This window comes from Pezoporus flaviventris, unplaced genomic scaffold (assembly GCF_033815535.1).
Source record: "Pezoporus flaviventris isolate CSIRO_AGI_PZ_B2104156 unplaced genomic scaffold, CSIRO_AGI_Pfla_v1 ptg000045l, whole genome shotgun sequence".
Taxonomy (NCBI): domain Eukaryota; kingdom Metazoa; phylum Chordata; class Aves; order Psittaciformes; family Psittacidae; genus Pezoporus; species Pezoporus flaviventris.
Genome location: NW_026892593.1, coordinates 7355431 through 7371728, shown reverse-complemented (window position 1 = coordinate 7371728; position 16298 = coordinate 7355431).

Sequence of the window (16298 nt, the reverse complement as noted above, 5' to 3'; positions counted from 1 at the left end):
CTAAAAATCTGTGTTCCATAAAATCATCTTTCAGGTTTTAAGACAGCTGAAGCTACTTAACGAACATATTAGAAGAATGAGACCCTTACAGATAAATCATTCAGCAGGATTCAGCAGTCCTGAGTTTCTTGAGTAGACACAAGACACACTTTCTGCTTTCCTTTTCTCACTGTTATTTCCCTTCTTTTATTTGACTGCAGTTCCTGAGGGATGCTAGGCACAGTTGTGCAGAGGCACAGGTTCTGTTGCAGTCTAAACTGATGAGAGAGAGAAGCATCACTTGGGGTAAACCCTTGTCAATATTTCCTTCCCCTTGTCAATATTTCCTTCCTTCTTCCAAAGGATTTCTCTTGACTGTCCCATCTCTCCCAGTACAAAATGTTCCTGTACAGATGTTTTAGGGCATTTTGCTTTCCTTCTCCTCAGATCACCATCTGGCAGACTTCTGTTCAGCACAACTCAGTGGGAGAGGACAGCCAGATGGGAACTGGCACACTAATGGTTCTTCCTAAAAAGTGAGGACTTGCCCACCCTTCTCTTTTAAACTCCTCCATCACTGTTTCCTATCCTTGTGACCACATTCATCCATTGCTTACAGTCTTCCATTTCTCAGAGTATCTGCTGATTTGCCCTTTTCCCTTTTCCTCCTTTTTTTAGCTCTCGCACCTGACAAGAAGTCCTTTTGTTTCCATTTTCAATTATTTTATCTTTCCTCCTGTCCCTAGCTGCAGACTCCTGACATGCTGGTGAGTCCTGCAGCACCTTTTCTCAGGGTTTAGTGTGAGAAGACATGGATATCCCTGCAGTTTGGCATGTGCTGTCTGCCTCAGTTGTCTCCAGTTCTGATTTTGGGCTACATTTATCAGTGATCAATTTTTTGTAATTGTAATTCAGGCTTTTAAAAATCACATGGCATTAGTAAACATAAATGCTCATCTTTTATTTCCCTTCCAGTGCTTGTGGCTTTAGTTTTAATGTGACAAATAAACTTCCAGATGATTAAATATTTAAAGTTACAGGAGAGCAAGGATTTTCAGGAAGATTCCTCAAAGGCTACAAAATTGTATAAGAAGAGCCAAAGAGTTGGCAACACAGAGCAGGGTGCAGAAGAACTGGCAGCCAATGCGGCAGCTGCATGCACTTGAGGGCTGGAGTTCAGGGAGATTAATCCTTCATGAGAAACACATGCCTTTTATATCTCCTGTGAGTGGTTGGGCCTAATAAGAGATATTGACATCCCTAAAAAGACAGCAAATGTACAGAAAGCAAGTTAAAGAGCACTCATGTGCCTGTGCATAAGGGTTGCAGCTGATATGCCTTCAGTACCTTATGTCCAGCTGACTTAGATACCAATAGCAGGATAACTCACAGCAACACAATCTTTGGCAAATGAATGTATAGCTGTTGCACTGAAGCTTCACGCATCATTGCTCTTGGTACCTAAGACAGCTAACTTAGATCTTATTATCTCTCTCTGTGCTATAGTCACATTCCAGCTGAAAGAAGTCATCCATCAGAAGACGCTTGGTGTGTCACATGAATCTTCAATGGACTTTTTAAAGTGCCACCCGCTGTTCCACCATACACATGCACCTTATCCTCACTGAGCTGAACTAGGATCCACGGCATCAGGGAGGCTAAGGTGGGACATCCTTCTGCCCCACACTCTGGCCTGTGTTTAGGATGGCAATGAATGCTTCACAGGCAGTGGTGTGCAACCCTGTGAGAGGGACCACTATGGCAGGGCAGGTGGCAATTCCAGTACAACATCCTTTGCACTGTAGCTGTGCAGAAACTGTCCTTTTTGTGTTGTTCACCAAAACGCAGAAAACTTGTAAAATATGCTGCTCAAATCAAGATTATTTAGTCCAAACTCAGCATGTGATGAGCTCCACTGGGAAAGAGCAAAACTAGGTAAACAAACAACACCACTAGAGATGAAATTGAACTTTGACAAGTGCAGTACAATGCACATTGAAAGGAATGATTGAAGTTATAAGTACACACAGATGATCCCTGAATTAGCTGCATTCTCATGCCATAAAGAATTGGATTTTGCAGCAAACAGTTCCCAGTCTGCTCAGGGAATGCAAAAGCAAAAGCATTTACTTACATTAAGGAAGAAAGAAGAGGATGCGTTGAAAATCAGTGCTTGCACATACACATAGCAATGATTTCCAAAGTGTTTAGATAAAATCCATAATCAGATTATTATTTTACATCACCTATGTGAGATTAGAAAGTCTGTAGGTAATTATTTTTATGGGTAAAAAGGATAACTGTCACTTGCCTATGTCTGTAAACACTAGCGTGCTTGCTTTCAGCCTTCATCAGCTGAAAATGCATTGAAGACCAGACCACCTTTTATATGTAAACATTGCTACCTCTGTCTCTTATGTTTGGAAAAAAACAGTTTAAATTAAATTAAATTAACAGTCTGTCATTATAAGTCTGAACTTTTTGTTGCCCCTTGCAGTGCTGTGTCTGGGTATGGTTCAGATTCCTCCCTTCTTGGGCTCCCCTTTTGTGCTGGTTCTATGCAGCTCCTTTCTGGGTGTGTGGGAAGCTGAATTGCCCTCTTGAGGAATATCTGCTTTATATAGACTAGAGAGACAGAAGCCATCTTAAGGCTTGGGGGATTTCTTCTAAGAGATATCTCTCAGTGTCTGGTATCCTGAGTATTTAAGGCAGGTTCAATGAATCAAGCTTTTGGACCAAACACTTGTTTCTACATCTGCAGAGGGTAATTTGAACACTACACAGTTCATGCGCTGCTGCATCAGCAAGGGTTATGTGGCTCAGTATCCCTGAAGGTCTGAACCTGGTAAACCCCCTGAGTTTTAACTAAGATTTTTATTAGACTGGAATGCTCCTCAAGGAAACACATTCCAAATGATCAGAGCTACTGTGAAAGCAGAAAAGTGGTGGCCAGTGAATGGCTGCAGGTACTGAAATCCTAGATATAGTTGGAATATGAGCAGAATTCCATTGTGGCTCAAGAACAAATGTCAAATATGACTCATTACAACTGAGAAATGAGTTTAAGCAAAAATCCATAATTCAAATCAATAATCAGAAATAAAACCAGAGAATGTATGAAAATAATTTCTGCCACACAGCACATGCGTAACTAAAGGTGTGTGCTCCCCTTCTGAAATCAAAGGGTCATTTTTTAAAGTGCTTCAAATGCAAGGTTAATCTGTAGCAAAGTATGACTAATAGCCTTCAAACAGGAATAATTGGACAAAATAATAGTAAGCTGCACTCTAGGTTATTACTTGAAAAATAAATTAACACCCCACCACATTTAAATTCCATCACTAGTGCATTTACTACCCAGTAATTCTCAAGTAAGCTGAGTTAATGTTCCAATAAAATATTCAGGTGCAGTGAAGCTGAAAAGCATACACAGCACAAAGCATTATTTAAATAGTCAAAAATGGTATTGCATACAATTAAAAATGGGAGATGCAATTTAACTATACATACAGATGTAGTATCTGGTAGCAGAAACATGTATCCGTATATCTGAAGACCAGGAAGACCAAAAAACATCTGTAACACCATTTGGCATGGAACCTGCATGCTACTTTGCATAGAAATAGGCTTCATTGGCAAATTATGTGGTATTTTTTCAGGAATCTCACATTTTGATGGCATCACGATGTTACTTCTCAGGAGCCTGAATGGATTCACTTTGATATTTTAATGAGATTATGTATTAAGATATCTATCTGCTTACCTAGAAGTAACTAATTATGCTGCTTTCTGCCCATCGGTATAATGCCTTCATTCCCTCACATTTGCCGTAAAACTTCTTTCCAATGTGATCTCAAGGAACAGTGATTTTATAATAACTTAAATGGGGCCTGCTAAATATATATGAATGCTCTTCTGCCTCCCCAGGATGGTGTGTTAGTTGCAGCGTGACTTCAAATATCTCTCAAAAAATTAAAATATAAAGTTTTTTGTTATAAAGTAGGTGGGCAGAAATATGTTACTGCTTGTGTTTCTTGCTATATCAGCTGGCAAAACTTGCATAAGCCAGATAGCTGCAAACACTGTGAGCCTGAATATGTCATAGTATTCATTAATTCCCATACACACACAAAAAAATACCCCAAAACCAACACAAAACCAAGATATTGCTAAAACCTCATAAAAAAAGAATACTAATACATAGCAGAAGTTCAGCTCAGTGTACTCTTACTGGCAAGCTCAGCAATCCAGGAGCTCAAATAAATACACTATTTTTTCCGATATCTCCCACCCTTCTAATTTCCTACACTTCCCTCCCTTATTTAGAAAAGTCCTGGGACAGAAAATGAGGATTTCAGCCCTGCAGGTCACCAGGGCCAGTGTGAGCCAAAAAGGAGGGGGAGTTGCTGAGTGGTGGGGCTCCTACAGGGAATATCAGAGCAGCACTTCTCACCCATGACAGGGAAATGAAAAACACAGTGTACACTTCTGTTGCTAACACAAAATGGCTCACAAAAGCAGTCCTTAACTTGGAGAGTTGCAACTTGATTTTGGAAATAGGGGTTTTGAGAGAATGACCTCTGATGTGCTTTGGAAGAAAACTAAGTGAGCAGTAATGTTTTTTGCAAGCCCTGCCCTTGGGTGGGTTTTGCCTCCTTAGCAGGTCAGCTATAGTCACCATGCTGGGAGGTTATACAGGGTGGCTATATCCTAGTGCATTTCTGTCAATATGAAACTGTAACTAATAAAGCAGGAGAGACACAACCCATGCATGGTTTGCTCTCAAATTCCTGATGTGTCATGGCCAAGTACGCAGTTTCTTTTCCCTGTGCTCAGACCCAGGTGACTGCAGAGCTGCTCTGATCTGGTGTCCATGGACTGCGTGGGTATCGAGCTGTGTGCCTAAATGGTTTCTGGACCATTCAAACCAGCTATTTTGTGTTGCCCTCGGCAGTGAATGCAAACACTACCATGGCACCATTAGTGCCTGCCTCAGTCTCTCATTTCTCTTTTACCAATACAGATGTGGAAATGCCACAATGTGCTCTCTTCTGAACCTTGGTCACCAAATACTCTGTTTCTGAAGTTAGTTTTCCTGGTTCACAGCTTTGCCTTACTGAATTTTGGTTACCTTCATCCATCACAGAGAGAAGGTGAGTGCTACAGCAAAGAGACATCACCCAAGCTCTCCAGCATTCTTAGGTAGGACCATGCACACAGCCTGGTTCCAGATGTCAATTCTGTTTGTTAAATGAAGTGTTAAAAAGGAGCAAATTAGATTATCTGAAACAGAAAAAAATAAAGTAGGCCTTTCCAAATTTAAAGATGTAAACTGGAGACTATATGCATTACACACAGATGGATCTATGAGGAACTGCAGGACAGAGAGTTTTGACAATCTGTATAAACGCTTTCATCTCAAAATGAGAATCTGTGACTGAATATAGTTGGCTGAGCGTAAAACCTCAGCAGCCACAGCACTTGCAGTGGCACTTCAAGGGAAAACATCATATCTGAATGAGAGATGCCTAAAATAGTTACATATAAGCTAGAACATGACACTGTGGGGGAAAAAATGAAAACCCAAACCAGCTCAACACAATGCCAATATAAATACAGTTCAGACCATGTTTTAAATCAATATATGCCATAATTTATAAATTGGTTCTTTAATATGAAGCAGCATTTAGGGAAAAAATACTTTAAAATAATGTTACAGTTAAATAGTTCTCTAATCTTTAAAATCATGTAACTATGAGTAAACACACTTGGCGACATGGAATGTGCCAAATTTGTCCTTTAGAAGGTTTAAGGAAATTACATCAAGGTTGTTGTGAGAAAAGGAGATTGGGTTTCCTGTTTGGTGTGATTGGTTTACATGATTGTTGGTTTCTTTTTCCCTGCATTATCTTTGAGGATGGAAAGGTTTGCCGAAATCCCATGGCATGAAAACACTTTGTGCAGTTCAGAGCTGCTTACTGGTCTATAGATGAGATACCTTTACTTGTTTCTTCAAGTGCAGCTTTAGAAATACACACTGCCAAGATTGTTCTGTTTACTGCCTTCAACAGGGCTGAGCAAGTCCTTAAGGAATGTTTATAATAACAAGGAAGCCATCTCCAGCCATGTGGTATGGAGAAAAAAATCTTATCTTCTTCTTCTATTGGTAACCCTGGACTTTGTACTCTGGATGCTCCCAGCTTCCTGCCTTTAATACTGATGCTACTTAATACACTCGGCTACCAGCAGATCTTGGTTCTTTGTAAAGAAGAAGTCAAATAAATTGATCTAGCATGTGCAAAAAATAAAACTACTTGTACATTTGTCATCAAATAGCACTTCTCAGAGCCATTAACATGGAATATGATTCTCTTCTCCATTAATATTGAAGGGCTTATTAGACATTGAAGTCATACAGTAGCAGACACCAGTATTTTCCTTTGAAAAAGGAAGCTTATTAAGACCTTTTTATTAACAGCTAAAAGTATTTATAATATACTTTGGGCTCACTCTCTTACAAAGTTCTCCTGAAATGCTGACACAGAACATCTCATCCAGAAATGCAACTTAGCTAATCAAGTAATAAAATAGCATTCACTTTCTTTTTTATAGAAGATGACTTTTAATTGTTGGTCACTGTGGGATTTCCTTTTCCACCTGATTTTTTTATGTTTTGAATTTTACTACAGTTTTACAAAGTTGTTAGTGTTTGGGTTTTTTTTCCAGCTTTGGTTCCACTGATTGTGAGCTAGAATGTGAACTATTTAAAGGCAAACATTTACTTTGCTTTTGAAAAGTTTCTCAAGGAGAAAAAGTGTTATATAGATGTTACCAGAAAAAGGATTGCTGACATTATGAAGAGATAACTGTCAAATAATTTCAGGATGTATTTCTGATGCTAAAAATTGAACAAAAAAAAGTACAAAGTGCTAGCTTTGGGGTAGATTGTAACATTTATGTTATTTTTGAAATGGAAACAAGAAGCTTCCATATATTACAAAATGGGAAGAAAGTCTCAGAATTTTACAGGCAGTTCCTCAAAATGCTGAGAAAAAAAGTCCAACGGTATTGTATGTGACATACTATAAAGACAGAGGTGCAGAACAGTTGATTTACACACATAAACATGAGAGAACTTTTAACAAAGGCTGTAGAAGTCTCACAAAGAATAGAGACTGAACTTGAATAATAGCAATGATGGCACATTCCCAACAAAGCCAGGACAGGGATTGAATGGAGTGATGCCTTTTAAAGGTAATACTATTTATGAGTTTAGTTGAATGGCCTGAAGTTGAAGATATGGCACTGTTGGTATTAGTTGAATTCATCTTCTTGCAGGATTATCCCAGATCTGACTGGTCAATATAGGAAAACCAATGTTTATCATGTGAAATGAAATTAATCATGTGATTGGGTCAGATAGATAGGTGCATTCTGCTGGAAGGTCCAAGGAAACAGTCTGTGTAGAAATGTAATGACTCTGGGACTCCAGTTGACTAGACACCAAGATGCTGCAGTTCTTTTGACGGTGATGCTTCAGAAGAGGCCAATGGACTCATATGCTGTAAGACCTACGAGTGACCTTTTAGTAGCTCTGTGAAGTTCTGATATGCTAGTGAAAGCAGTGAGAAGCCCCTTGCAGACTACTTTCCACACCCATGAACAATATTTTTGTTATCAAAGTCTGGGGCTTGGAGTCCCTATGTGTAATGTTGCACAATTTTCATTTCCCTTGTTATTTATTGAGTTATTTTTACAATATACTACTTTGGGGGAGGCAGCCAGTATTGCAGGTATTATATATATATGTCCACACTCTTGCTTTTTTACAAAGTCTTTACATTGTTCACAACATTTACTCTTGTCTTCCAAAAGTATTTTTTGCATGATCACAGTATTAGTTTTGAAATACACATTTTTACAGGAGAAAAAGATGTTTTGCCATGTATATTAAAGATTTTTAATCTCTGAGATCCTGAACATATAGATAGATGTACTTTTAGGAATTATTTAAACAGTGATAAAAACAAGTGGCATAGCAGGGACCCTCTGTAGAGAAATTTGCTGTGAAGATGAGGCAGAGTTTTCTGTGAGTAGACAGCTTAATCAGACACAGTACAAATTGACACAGTTCACAGTACAATAATGACATTGGGGTCCTGAACAAAATAAAAGTCTGTTGAGGAAGGAAGTCCTCAAGATTGATGCCAGGTCCCTGCATTGTGAAGGCATCTTTAAACTTGGAGCATTACAATTCAAAGCAAACCTGTATAAAAAGGAATATGAGCTAATAGATAGCTCTTAAGAAAATGATAGTAGATACACAATCAAAAGCTTTACAAGTGCAGAGAATGAAAACCAGTAAGAGGCTGGTGTGGCTGAATCAAAAGCTGGCAGTAAATACAGGAAGGAAGTCTTGAGACAGGCAAATTAAGCCACGTTGCCAGGGACAGATAAGTAGAGATAAGCATGAATGGACAACAGCAGAAAGCATAAGTATAGAATGAGGTACAGCTACCAAGGGGGATTAAGATGGACAAGGAAACATTCTGTAAGTGCCTATAAAAGAGAAACTAATAACACAGGGAATTGCTGGTTGGCTACTGAGTGGGGAAGATAAACACATCAATATATCAAGGTGGCACAAGTGGTTTTTTTAACAGCAGTCTTCACAAAACAAGGTCAGCTGTGGTCAGACAGCTAAGACAATTAGGGCAGAAAAGAAAAAGTAAATGCAAGCTGTGGAAACCCATTGCATTTAGTAGACATTTAATTGTCGAGTATTTGAACTGTGAGATGTTAAATGGGAATCATCACAATCAGTAAGGTTTCACACATTAAGTCTTACTTCTCTTTCAAACACAGCAAAAGACAACCCAAAGTATTATTTTAACTTCAGTGTTTGGAAAAACACAGGATTATATAAAAAAGCTACCTATTTCCAGTAGAATATGGAAGGCAAGTAGCAGCCAGGCATGACTTTATGAAGAAAAAATCATGTCCGGCCATGAATGCTTTGTGGACTTCTGGTCACTCCATCTCAGAGATGTTTTATTAGAACAAAGGTGATCAAGAGTTCAAACAACTTTTAGAAAAGAAAGCAATTAATAAGTGGAACAATTAGACTGGAAAAGAGATGATTTAGGCAGTTTCGTCAAAAGTCTATGAATTCCTGAAGCAAGTGAATAGGAATTGATTATTCAATGTTTCTCAGAATCCAACAACAGCAGGGCAGCCAAGAAAATAATGTGTACTAGGTTTAAAACAATAAAAGGAAAACTTTTTCAGAGAGTACATCACTGAACTGTGGAACATATTGACAAAATGCACTGTGGAGACCAAATAGGATCAGTTAAATCCATGGAGGGTTTACCTATCAGTGACTACTAAACATAATGGATAAGAAGGAAAGTTGTAGAGAATATAGAGAAGAAAAACTGACCTAAGAAGAAAAATTGGAGAACGTAGTGTTGTTCTTGATGCTATTCCTCTTGTTATATATTACAGAAGAAGTGCCTGGTGAGAGATATGATTACCTCAGATAATCCTTTTTAAAGTGGTATTTATCAAATAGATTCTGTGTCCTTCTAGTTCCCTGACAAGTATAATACTCAACTCAATACAGAGTCACAATGGACTTTGAATTTTTTGAATGTTTACAATTTACTTTTCGTTTCCTATCCAGTTATTCATCCATGAAAAATTATTTGCCTTTTATTCTAAGAAAATTGTTCTGATGATTTAAAAACATTATTTTGTTGACTCCACTTTATCCAACAGTTCAGTCACTTGTTATTAATTTCTTTCTCATTAAAAATTGTTAGCATTTTCTTTTTGTTGCATTCATGTAGTTTATTGGCTTCTTTTCACATGTAAGTGAAAAGAATTCATAACTGTCTAGGATATACTGCACATACTTAGGTCTTCACCTCTCATAAAGAAAGTAGCAAAAGTGTAAGAGGAATAGACAGAAATGTAAGCAATAACAGATCCAGGTGTCTTTGCCAGTGTCACGGATGTTGGAACTAGATGATCTTTAAGGCTCCTTCTAACCCAAACTATTCTATGCAGACACATAACCTGCAAGGATATGCTGAATAAAGTGGAACTGTTAAGCATAAGTGCGATATAATGGAGATGTAGTAAAAAGCAGAAAGATTCTGGTAACACTAAATAGATGAAAAGCTGCTGCGAAAAGGAAAGTCATTCTCCGTGTCCCTGAAGAAAAAGGATAGGATGTAGGCTGGGTTTTGGGGGAAGGGTTTTCATGGTAATGTCGCAAAAAAAGCAGAATACATTGCTTGAAGAGGTTCCGACTTTTCTACCCCTGGGAATATGTTTGGGAGCAGGTTGGACTCACTGCTGCTGGAAGGGGCACAGAGTCACTCCTGAAGATCTCTTTGGGATTCTGTATGCAAAAGCCATTAAAGCTCCTAGGAGCCTCCCTTCATTAAGCCCTGGGGGGAGTACTGTGAATTCTTTTATTCTTCTTTTAGGAAAAAAAGCCTTAATTTTTTGCTAGCCTTCTGGCTATTCTCTTTTTTTAGAGGATAGTGGAAACACTGCTAAGCGATCACATGGGTCATAAACCTCTTTCTATAGAAGTTAATTGGATTTTTTTTTTCTTTAGAGAGAATTGGACCAGCAGCTGAGGTAGCAAGTTTTGAACTTAGACCACAATGAACAGTGAATACTATTTAAAAGAGAAGCTGGAATTAACATGAAGGTCAAATGGACAGATTAGAATCAAATGCATTCCCTTTGATCTTTCTGCTTCTGATCCAACAACGTGTTCTTCTGTTCCTTTTGTTGTGCTGCTTCAGCTTTCTTGAAAAATAGGGAAGATCAGAGTTCTGTGGTCCCTTTGGCAGCAGGACAGGTACTTTCCAGACAGCCCAAGCTGGGAGCCTGGGTGGCATCCCCTGTATTAGGAGACCAGTAGATGCTGTTGGCCAGCATGCTCTGCTTTGCATTCGACACAGGAAATTTGAAGCTTTATCTATTAATTTTGGAAATGGTTCAAGAGAAGAACTCATTGATGATAAGCATTCCTTTTTTTCTGACTGTGATTCATAAAATGCTTTTAATAATATGTGTCGTGAATTAATCAGTGTCCAACCCTATTTATTATTAATGACCAAGAGGATTATTTTTGTAACAGCAGGCTCATTATCATGTTACTTAATACAAATTGCCAGTGTAGTCTTGTCAGAAGCATCATGCAGTCTTGAAGATCTTTGCCTAAGTCAGTTGTGAAGGCACATTTCAATTGAAAATTTATTGTTTTAACAAGTGCCTTTCTTCTAATGATTAAAGTGGGCAGTGACTACGTCTAGTATTCTAACAAGATTTTGAATAGAAGTGACCCAATCACTTGAAGAATAAACTTTTCAGTCTAATTTCCAGATTAAAATTCAAAATGCAAAGTCTGAAAAGCCCAGAAAAGCTAGGATATTCTTTAGAGTTCTTGAACTTTCCTTCTGAACATGCAGAAGTTAGAGGTTTGAAGCATCCCAAAGTACCACAAGGAAGGCTGTTGCAAATTTTTCAGGTGAGAGTTGATTCTGTTGTTGCTGCAACAAACATTTAGACAGTTTAGAACTGAGATTTGTGAGGTTGCCATTCTTAGAAGTAAGTCACACAGTACAATACTTCTCACAGACTTAGGGAATTTGCTATGGAAGGAACAGCAGAATAGCTTTGTGCAGCAAATAGATATGCAAAATACTGTGCAAACTTCATGCGGGTATATATCTTAAGCTGCAATCAGCATTTAAAACCAAACACTCCTATCATAAAGGAAATGCATGCAAATGTATTTCTACTTAGACAAAAGCTAATAAATTGGTCATTCTTAAAGAGATACATCTCCTTTCTTGTATGTACCTGCAATATCAGTCTTTGTAGACACCTGCTCACCTAGGTTTCCTTTACATATGGTGGAGAAAACCAGGCCAACTTATCAGTTGGGTATTGGGACCTAAGGAGGATCATCTATGGCACACTAATCTAGCCTATACTTATGAATAGCCAGCAACAGATTTTCCACAACTTCCTCAACCAATGAGTGCTCCACCTGTTTTAGCATTAAATACTGTCATTACACTTAGCCTTGATAACTCATACTTCAGTTTAAGCACATAATTTCTTGTCAGACATTTGTCAGACGTATCTTCTTTGGGGGCTAAAGACTAGCACAACCTACAGTCATGAGCAGAAGTAGGAACTGCACTCAAGAGCAAGTGCAATGGGTGCCAGCAGTAGCCAAAGTTCTTGGTTGCAATATAAATATTTCCAGCCTGCTTCTAATATGTGTGACTTAATTCTGCAAGGTTTTGCATAGGATACAAAAAAAAGAAGACTCCAAGATTTTTCTTCATGCAGACCTCAGTGTGGTGATGAGGCACTTAGTGATGTTTAACTGCCTCACTTGTGCTACCTGCTTCTTACTAATGCAAGATCAATACCTCTCTCTTCCATGTCTCTTGTGCTCCTCACCTTTTATCTTGCATTTCCATGCAGTGTTTTGTTTTCTGCAGTCTTCAGATAAAAAGGTATGTTTTTTTTTATGGCTGTAATGAATCACAGTCACATAAGCAGCCTTATGGGGACAGGCTATTAAAATAAAAAAAGCATTATTATGAAAATGGAGGTGTTTATAACATGAAAAACAAATTATCTGCAGTATATAACTAAGTGTTGACCAGAAATTTTGACAAGTAAATTGTGCAAGCCATTGGTTGTGGTGGTTTTCACCAGTTCTTATAGTTTCCATTATCTTCGTATCTCAAACAATAGCATCTATTAATAAGCAGTCAAACTATTACTCTAAAAAGTATGCAGAATGATTATCAGGTAAGACATCCCTGATGGCTTTCTTACTAGTTTAGTAAGCTCAAACTCGAGGCCTTTGGCAGTATTGTGACGCTTTCCTTTAACTTTGCTAAATACCAGAAGAGACAGACGCAAACAAATGCTTCTGCATCCTTTGAGTCAGCTTCAAACTAGATATACTGATATTGGAGAGCTGCCCACCAAAATAATGGTTACAACAACAGCAAAGATAGTTAATCAACTCTGAAATCCTGTCTTGAAACATAAACTGCTAAAAATGTCTGAGAAAAAACTACTATGATTCTACTAGCAACAGTTTCTGAGTCTCTCTGCTTGTTTTTTAATATAGTCCATTACATCATTTGGTGAAATCCAGAAAGTGAGGAAGGAAGTGATAATTCTCAGAATTGAACAGAGCTCAGCAACTGGTCCAAGACAGCCATAAAGAAATGACAAAGAGATGAAATAAAGCATTGCCTGAAGTATTGGTGTCACTCTTCCAAGCTCTGCAGGTTTTCCAATCTATTACATATAAGTGAGGTTCGGACAATACTCTACTGCCAGGACCCCTGCTGTCTCTATCCTTCCTGGAGAGGAAACTGCATGGTGTCTGCAGAATGCCAAGGTAAGGTGGCAATCCTGCGTTAACTAGTTCTGGAGTGCTTGTTCGACGCTGCTTGCCTCTTCTTTGTCAGGCAAAGTACTGAAGGGCTGAGAGGAGCTGAAGTATATGTTTCAAACTCTGCAAAGTGAATCTCTTTTCATGTCTCCACTGCTGATAAATATGGATCATCACTTCCCAAAAGTATGCCTATGCAAGCTTATCTCTGAATGAACATATAGAACACAAAATACCTTTTAATTGCTAAGAGAGTAAATATATGATAGATGCATGTTTGCAGTGAAGCCAGCAAGCATTATGCTGCATTCTAGCAGTGATGTTAGTTGGACCCCTGTCCTGGGTTCAGCAGTAGCAGTCAATTTTTCTCCTTCTTGGTAGCTGATGCAGTGTTGTGTTTTGACTTTCAGCCTGGGAACAGAGCTGATAACACCGATGTTTTTAGTTGTTGCTACGTAATGTTTACTCTGACCAGGGACTTTGTGAGTCTCATGCTCTGCCAGGGACGAGGGGAAGCCGGGAGGAAGCAGATACAGGACACCTGACCCAGGCTAGCCAAAGAAGTATTCCATACCACAGCACGTCATGCCCAGGGCGGGGAACTGGGAGTTACCCAGAAGGACACAGGGTCTTCTAGGTCAGGCTTGTTTTGGCAAGTGGTATCGTATTCTCATCCCTTGTTATTTTCTCTTATCATTATTATCATTGGTGGTAGCAGCAGTGGTTTGTGTTATACCTTAGTTACTGGACTGTTCTTATCTCAACACCTTGGGAGTTGCATTCTTTCGATTCTCTTCCCCATCCCTCTGGGAGTGTGGAAGGGGTGTGGGGGGGAGGAAGGAAAGAAAGAGGGAGGAAAGGGGGGGAGTGAGTGAACGAGCTGTCTGGCTGGGTTTAAACCACGACAGTTCTCAGCTGTTAACAAAAGGCGTCCTATTGTTCAAGAGAGGAGATACAGGAGGTATACGCCACAGGCCACCCTATGGTTTTACCTGTGGGATCATGGAGAAGACATGACAAAGTGGGATGGAAAACCTACTTCAGCCTTGGAGGAACGGGTGAGTGAATTGAAGAGGGGAGGAAGGGCCAAGACTGATCATCCCATGAGAGCTACGGCTTCAGTCTCTGGTGAGCAGGTTCCCAGATAGAGTGGAAGAGCTGATTTTACTCCAGCTCCTGTGATAATAAAGAATAATCCCTTTCACCACAACTTAAGTGTCCAAATTTGTGATGACTATTAGAAGGGCCCTGTCTCCAGCCAGGTGGAGGTAGGGGACAATCGGATTTACTGGACTGTGTGAATCAGATGGCCTGGCACATCAGTCCCACAGAAGTATAAGGCTCTAGTAGATACCTGTGCACAGAGGGCAAAGTGAAGCTGTAAAGCCAGTTGTGGTTGTATGAGTCTAACAGTGGGCACAGTGAACCTGAGGCCATGGTGTGTACAATGACAACAGGCCAGTTCTTCAGCTGATAGACACTAATGTGACATCACTTGACTTCAATGGAACTAGGCCCCTTTATATCAGCTAAAGATTTAACTAGCAGGTGTATTTCTGCATCAGTGTTTCAACAACAGATACCAACCCTGGTTTTGTTTCTTCTCTGTCTCCGAACTCTTCCGTTGGACACATGGCAGCAATACGTTCACTTTGCTCTCACCTCTAGGTATGGCTGAGGTATGACTGATGGCTGGTGACACCTTTTATCATTGCTCCAGCAGTCCGAGCTAGAAGCAGTAGCTGACCATAACCCCTGTGGAACAGTATAGCTCATCAGCCCAGAAGGAGAGTTTAGATTGGCAAGCAGACATCACCTAAATTTGGGAATATGGTCAGGACTCTGATTTTATATTTTCCTCAGGGAATATATTTTATTCTTCACCTTTTCCAGTTATTTGATGGGAATAAGAAAAGATGTCAAGTCAGTAATAGAAGAAAAATAAAGTATTACTGAAAACGTGCTTATTCCTGGTAATGCTGTGCCATTTATTCTAAAAACCAGGGGACTCATTTATAGTTGGTTTAAATTAGTAGAACCACAGGACTGAGTCAGCCCTCATTAAAATGAATGGGGTCTTTCTACGAACTTCACTGGAGGCTGGAGCAGGCTATGATGTGGTATATAAGGTCCTTTTGAAGGAATCATAAAGAAAATGGTTCAAATTCCTTTCACTGCATGTTCTTAAACCATTTACCTATTGCTTTAATGTAACAGGTCAATGAATCAAAGCATTTTTGTGAAATCATGAAAAATTTCAATTTAAGAATTGCAGAGTATTAGATGAATTAAGTGGAAAATTACTGTAGTAATCATAGTGGTCTGAAATCAAACCTGGTAAGAAGACTCACATGCTATTTCTCATTTTTAATATAGACTCGTTAGTCATGTTGGTAAAGCTGTTCCTCATCTCTGTTACATTAGCTGGGAAATACTGACAGTAGTAGCTAATAATTTACTTCAGAGATATAAATTTTAAAGTTTGCAGAAGTTTATGAAGATTTGTGAGGGAATATTTCATCCTATGACAAAGATACTGTATTCAGCCACACCGATTTATTCCATCAGTCCTTAGCATATAGAATTTTGGACCAAGGTCAGAAAGCTCAATGATCCACAAGGCTGTCTTTCTACCCTGGTGCCACCTGCATCACTCACCTATTTCTAGTCTTCTGGTGGTGCTCAGAATTACTCTAAACCACCATCTTTAACCTCACAGGCTATTCCTCCTTGCGACTGAAGCTAGGAGTGATGCATCAATGTCATATGTCATTAGGAGTCAAAATCTCATATAAAAGACCCTTATCTCAAGAGATTAACAACTGAGAAGGGTCAAGAAAAATAAATGTTTCTAGGGCATGATTCA